Source organism: Triticum aestivum, chromosome 7D (assembly GCF_018294505.1).
Source record: "Triticum aestivum cultivar Chinese Spring chromosome 7D, IWGSC CS RefSeq v2.1, whole genome shotgun sequence".
NCBI lineage: Eukaryota > Viridiplantae > Streptophyta > Magnoliopsida > Poales > Poaceae > Triticum > Triticum aestivum.
In genome coordinates this window covers 548,014,221-548,021,419 of record NC_057814.1, presented here as the reverse complement: position 1 = coordinate 548,021,419, position 7,199 = coordinate 548,014,221, and positions in this window count along the sequence as shown.

The following is a 7,199-nucleotide window of genomic DNA, read 5'->3' as shown; positions in this document are numbered from 1 at the left end:
CTCGCACCCACTGCGCCACCGTCTTCTCATCAACGTCCTCCGGGTGGATCCGAGTGGAATCATCAATCACCGAGGACATCCACATCGAGTGATCACGAGCCTGGAAAGGCTGGATACGTCGACTGAGAAATACCTCAAGCAAATCCATACCAGTCACACCCTCATGGATCCGCTGAACTACTTGCTCCATCAACATGGTCACCTCCACCTTCTCTGCTGGAGTCACTTTCAAGGTAGTGGGTTTCTGGACTCGCGCCAAAGAAAAGGGAGGGAGATCAGTCGAATGACCAGGGGTCGACTTGTCTTTGCAATAAAACCAAGTCGACTGCCACCCTCTAACCGAGTCAGGGAGAGTCATCGCGAGAAAAGCACTCTTTCCCCGCATCTGGATGCCTAAGCCCCCACACATCTGGATTACCTGGGTTTTCTCGTCACTCGGGCTAGCTTTTTTCACAGTCTGCGAGCGGCATGTGAAGATGTGCTTAAACAGACCCCAATGCGGTCAACAGCCTAGGAAATTCTCACACAGAGAGACAAAGGCAGCAAGGTACGTGATAGTGTTGGGAGATAAATGGTGGAGTTGAGCTCCGAAGAAGTTCAGAAAAGCACGGAAAAAGGGATGTGGGGCAAGGAAAACCCACGGTCGACGTGGGTGGCGAGCAAGACGCACTCGCCCTCCTGAGGTTGCGGCTCAGTTTCATCCCCCGGGAGCCTCCAGGAACCGTGCTCGATCAGCCCGCTCTCGGCCAGATCTCGCAAATCATCCAGCTCGATTGTGGACTGGACCCAGCCGCGCGGCAAGCCGGATCTCGACGACGACCCGCTCCTGCCGGTCTTTTTCCCCTCCCCCTTCGCCGCCCCCTTCTTCGCGCGCTCCAGTGCCGCCGTCTTGTCCTTCGCCATCGCAGCAAGAGGTGCACGGGCGGGATGTGGTGTTGAGAGCGGAAGCGGTAGCGGTGGAGAAGCAGAGGAGGAAGAAGGAGGAATTGAGGCGCACTGTGCAGAATTCCCCAATCCAACGCCTTATATGGAGTCATTTTTGAGTGGCTGACCCGTGGGCCCAAGCAATCCTGTCAAATCCTGCAATAGTCGTGCGTGCAGTACGTGGCGAAAAAGGTGGCGCAGATATCGAGGTGCCCCTGCCTAATCCGCCCCGATTACTGCGACCTCCTCCGTCCCGCGCGCTTCCCAAAATTTCGAATCCCGCAAGATCTGGGAGCAGCAGAGCAGTCCGCCGGGCCAAAGATTTTTTCCATATCAACACTCGAAGCTTAGCAGCAAAGTTCATTCGACAAACTAAGAATGGATCAGGGCGACTGAAAAAGAAGTTGAAGTCATCACGTTGTTCATTGGTCCCAACAAAACGCTTCCGAAGCGCAAGAACTGAGTCAGAATTATTTTTCAACTCCTTCTCCACTCGAACCCTGAACCATTCGGGGGCTAATGACGACGACATGTACCTAGGGTAGGGTCATAGGCCTGACCTAGACGCCCTCCCCAAGGACATTGCCCTAAAGTAAGAAGCATTCAAGGGATAACATCATCCACTCGACCAGAAGCATTCCACTCGGAAGATTCAATGTCACTCGACCATAGCAATAGTCACTCGGCGACCAGAAGATCTAAAGCCACTCTGTACAGCAACGGTCGGGCATTTACTCTGCAGACTTAATGGTCATTCATGTATCTTTATTGCTGGCATTACCAGTAACGCCCCATCTTTATGTACCTTAAACCCTGTGTAACTGAGGGCGGGAGGGGTCTGGCGAACTCTAAATAAGCCACCCCCCTCCTCAGGGACAAGGGTTCGCACCCCTTGTAACTCCACACGCATAATTCAATCGACCGAGCTCCCGAGCACCGAGACGTATGGCTGTTACTTCCACCGTGAAGGGTCTGAACTCGTAAACCTTGTGTGTACAACTTCACCATAGCTAGGATCTTGCCTCCTCATACCCACCCCTCATTCTACTGTCAGGCTTAGAACCACGACAGCCGGCGCGTGGGTGATGGCTGTGGATGTCCAACAATGCATGGATGGCGACCGGAGAGGTACAGCGGCAGCGGCGGCGGAGGAGGGCGCGGATGGAAAGGAAGGGCGGGCAAGGGCGAAGTGAAAGAGAATAGCTAGGACCGTGAGGGGGATTTGCGTGGGCCAGGGGTGTCGGAGTCCTACATGGCAGCGGCCCGGACTCCCGCAAAGACCTCCCCGAGTTTGCTTCCTATTAACGAGAAAAAGCATGTTCAGACTGGTCGGCGGACCGATACAGATCCGCACTAGATGGATGTGTTAATAAGCCTTGACTAGCTAAGCGTGGCCCGAACGGATGCAGGCGGTTTAAGGGTCGGCGTTGAAGATGCCCTAACATTCTGCCACTGGCGAGTGGTCCAAGCTCTATCAATGCTAACCAATCACGGAAAGGTGTTACCGAGCTGATTTTCTTGTGTTTTTCTGATACAAATATATTGTGTTTTAGATGTTTAGGTCAGATTGTTACTGAGAAGGTCCCAGGGAAAGTGAAAAATCACACTTGGCGCTTACTGAGAAGTGGCTTGGCGGTGGGTTTTGAGCTGCACCGCAGGAGCATCAAAGGGGGCATTTTTTGTTCTGCTTGTGGAAGAGAAGAAACAGTGCTACATAGATTCTGGAGATGCCCCCATTCTCAACAATTCTAGGATTGCATGACGATGAACATGTCCTTGCGGATGTTTGCCTCACCACCGTTCTTACGTGAATAAAATGATCTAAGTGTTGCTTCCTGGATTGGCTGGGACGTGCTGACAGTATGGAGGGAGATGCAACACTGATGGCTATCTACCATTTTTGGGTAGCCAGAAATGAAGCAGGAGACACAAGGGAATTGGAGGATCCAGAAGCTTTAGCCTATCGTGTATGGCGTTTGCCCTTGGGTTCAAAGTGTGTTGGGTTCGCCGTTCTGGCAACGTAGCTGCACCCTGCCTAGCTAGGGAATGCTGCGTTAATAGGCGTTGTAAAACTTGGTTACATGTACCTCCAGATTTAGTTGTGCCCTTGGTTGTCGGAGTCAGTCAGCAGAGCTTATTGTCTGTCTAAGACACATCTAGATGTGACATAATTATATCACATCTAACCTGATGTCCACTATGTTTGTGGTCTATTTTTTTTTTTTTGAGCTTTTTTTTGTTTCTTGTTGCTGCGTTATTTGTAGGAGGTTAGATGTGACATTCTTAGAAAACATCTAGATGTGAATTAGACAAACGCAACGATTCCCCTAAAAAGAAGAGGTTGTCAATCCTAAAAAAAAGAGGTTGTCACTACGTGCTGCTGACTCAACAAAATATAAATCTATTAATACCTAATTAGAGTGTACGGGCTAGTCAATAAGACAAGCGCCAAAACTCAAAACCACCCCCACCTAATTGGACGTAGCACGCACGAACTGCTAAAAAAACAAATGAACATTTCACCAAAGATGTTGACATTATGTAATAATCCAAGGAGAGCCCAAGTCCAAACAGATGCGTTGCTGACTTTGCATTGCACGCAGATCTGGACGCGGAAGATAACATAAACAAAAATTATGCAAGTAGGACTGGTGCTACGTACACGGTCATTTTCTCTCTATTTTTATCCAAAGTTTCTTCCTTCCAAAAAGGTGTCGAGCTCGTGCAGGAACTGAAGCACGTCGTGCGATTATACACAATAGAAATGACCAGTGCATTTCCTAACATGATGTGTTACACGTGCACATGTGGCCGAGAACAAGACCTAACAATGTCACTTTTCCGGTTAATATATAACCCTTTCGGCACTCGGTCACAACTCACGCGCCGGACCGGAACGATTCGCGTTGCGTCCCCAACCACCGGTTGAAAGTTGAAACCCCGCGATCATGTCAAACCGGTCATGTGCATATCCCACCCACCGTTCAGTCCATCTTCTCGTCGCATGGCATCGATCTCCTCCGCGTGCGCGTTACGACTGAGAGGGAGATCGACGTCACCCCGGCCCTCACCGGAACCAACAAGGGCCCGCAGTGCCCAGAGCCGGAAGGCTCAAAAGTCAGAAACCGCAAACACGTCGGAGCTTGGACGCCTTCGTTCCCGCGCCTGTCACCAGCCCACGTACCTCGTCGTCGTCTAGCTGTGTGCTAGTGCTAGCTAGCTACACACTGCCCCTGCGTGCTACTCCTGGGAGTTTCTGGGGAGGGTGGAGAGGCAATTCAAGATACTTGCCCGCCATCTAAAAAAAATGGCACTCAAAGACCGAGCACTACATCGAGTTTTTTTTTTCGAGTTGATGAGGATCTACTTTGACTACTCACTTTTTTTTGGCTAATGCATAGATAACATTTGCACTATATAGTAATTCTCGGTCCACTTGGAATTTCTTAGTTCCCAGTCGGCCGTTCAAGATGACATTTCAAAATAAGAAAATTCTAAGCCAAACAATGTATTCTTTTTTGCACTGGACGGACAAATTATTACAGCATGTTCCTGCAAAAAAAAAATTATTACAGCATGGTGAAAATTTTAGATCAAATTATGAAGAAGTTTGTAGAGCCGACTGAGAAATAAGATTTTCTTGGTCAACTAAGACAATACTTTTTTCCAACAAATCATAAACAAATTGGTAAAGCGACAATACTACTTTTACTTTCGCACTAGATGTAAAGATTATTACATCACGGTGAATATTTTTCTAGATTTGGGTAAAGAAGTTGCAAAGTTGATTAAGAAATAAGATTTTCTCGGCCAACTAGGATGTAGACAAATCCATGGAATAAAGGTGAATTATGGGTGTCGGTCGACGGGCCACGTCCTTGATCATCTGATCCGCCTATGGGGGCAAACATGAGACGTGCCACCATAATAGCATAAAAGGTCCGGTCACACAATTTCTAGGTCACTCCACATATGTGCATTCTATAAATTCATGCAACATAAGAAATCAACTCATGAAACATTTATACAAAATATGTAACATAAAACATATTTAACAACATCAACAAACATACACAACATAGGAAATAGAAAATAATAATCAATGCAGCATAGCAAAGTGTGTACGCAACAATAGTAATGCATTCATAACACACCAAGAAAAAGCTCACCATATATATACTTGTCTAAGCCACACAAATTCGGCTTGCCAGAACCACATCATTGAATTTTTTTGATGGCTAAGACAATCTCGTTGCGGGCGCCATATTCCTCGAGCTTAGTGGCACAACAAGCTAACATTTCGAGGGCACCCCTAGCTCCAATGTCGAGGTGATGGGTGGAGGAGATATCATGGTAGAAGTGGTGTAGGGAGAAGGTGGCATCATAGAAGAAAAAGGAGACGGGGAGGGGGAGGGGGAGAAAGGAGCGGGTATGAAGGCACTCGGAAAGGCAATGCACTGGAGTGAGGAGAATCAGTTTCCTGAAGAAATGTACTTTGTGGGATCGTGTATCAAATCAAGTGCTTATGACTAACCGACAGAAATTCAAGTAAGATCTATAGTTAACTTATTTATTATACATGCTTCTTATTGAAGGAAATATGCCCTAGAGGCAATAATAAAGTTGTTATTTATATTTACTTATGTCATGATAAATTTTTATTATTCATGCTATAATTGTATTAACCGGAAACTTAGTACATGTGTGAATACATAGACAAACAGAGTGTCACTAGTATGCCTCTACTTGACTAGCTCGTTAATCAAAGATGGTTAAGTTTCCTAACCATAGACATGAGTTGTCATTTGATTAATGGGATCACATCATTAGAGAATGATGTAATTGACAAGACCCATCCGTTAGCTTAGTACGATGATCGTTTAGTTTGTTACTATTGCTTTCTTCATGACTTATACATGTTCCTATGACTATGAGATTATGCAACTCCCGAATACCGGAGGAACACTTCGTATGCTATCAAACGTCACAACGTAACTGGGTGATTATAAAGATGCTCTACAGGTATCTCCGATGGTGTTTGTTGAGTTGGCATAGATCGAGATTAGGATTTGTCACTCCGATTGTCGGAGAGGTATCTCTGAGCCCTCTCGGTAATGCACATCACTATAAGCCTTGCAAGCAATGTGACTAATGAGTTAGTTGCGAGATGATGCATTACGGAACGAGTAAAGAGACTTGCCGGTAACGAGATAGAACTAGGTATTGAGATACCGACGATCGAATCTCGGGGAAGTAACATACCAATGACAAAGGGAACAACGTATGTTGTTATGCGGTTTGACCGATAAAGACCTTCGTAGAATATGTGGGAGCCAATATGAGCATCTAGGTTCCGCTATTGGTTATTGACCGGAGATGAGTCTCGGTCATGTCTACATAGTTCTCGAACCCGTAGGGTCCGCACGCTTAACGTTCGATGACGATCGGTATTATGAGTTTATGTGTTTTGATGTACCGAAGGTTATTCGGAGTCCCGGGTGTGATCACGGACATGACGAGGAGTCTCGAAATGGTTGAGACATAAAGATTGATATATTGGACGATGTTATTCGGACACTAGATGAGTTCCGGGGGTCACCGGATAAATATCGGAGTGCCAGGGGGGTTATCGGAACCCCGGGGGGAACTAATGGGCCAACATGGGCCTTGTGAGAGAGAGGAGGGGCCCCTAGGGCTGGCCGCACCCCCTCCCCCTTGAGGAGTCTGAATTGGACTTGGAGGGGGCGGCGCCCCCCTCTTTCCCTCTCTCCCTCTCCTTCCTTCCCCCTCTCTTCCCTTGTTGGAAACCTACTAGGAATAGGATTCCTAGTAGGAATCCTACTTGGGGCGCGTCCTATGAGGGCCGGCCGGCCTCCCCCTTGCTCCTTTATATACGGGGGCAGGGGGGCACCCTAGAACACAAAAGTCAACAGTTGTTTTAGCCGTGTGCGGTGCCCCCCTCCACAGATTTCCACCTCGGTCATATCGTTGAAGTGCTTAGGCGAAGCCCTGCGTCGGTAACTTCATCATCACCGTCATCGCGCCGTCATGCTGATGAAACTCTCCATCGGCCTTAGCTGGATCAAGAGTTCGAAGGACGTCACCGAATTGAACGTGTGCAGATCGCGTAGGTGCCGTGCGTTCGGTACTTGATCGTTTGGATCGCGAAGACGTTCGACTACATAAACCGCGTTACTTAACGCTTCCGCTTTCGGTCTACGAGGGTACGTGGACACACTCTCCCCGCTCGCTGTTGTGCATCTCCTAGATAGATC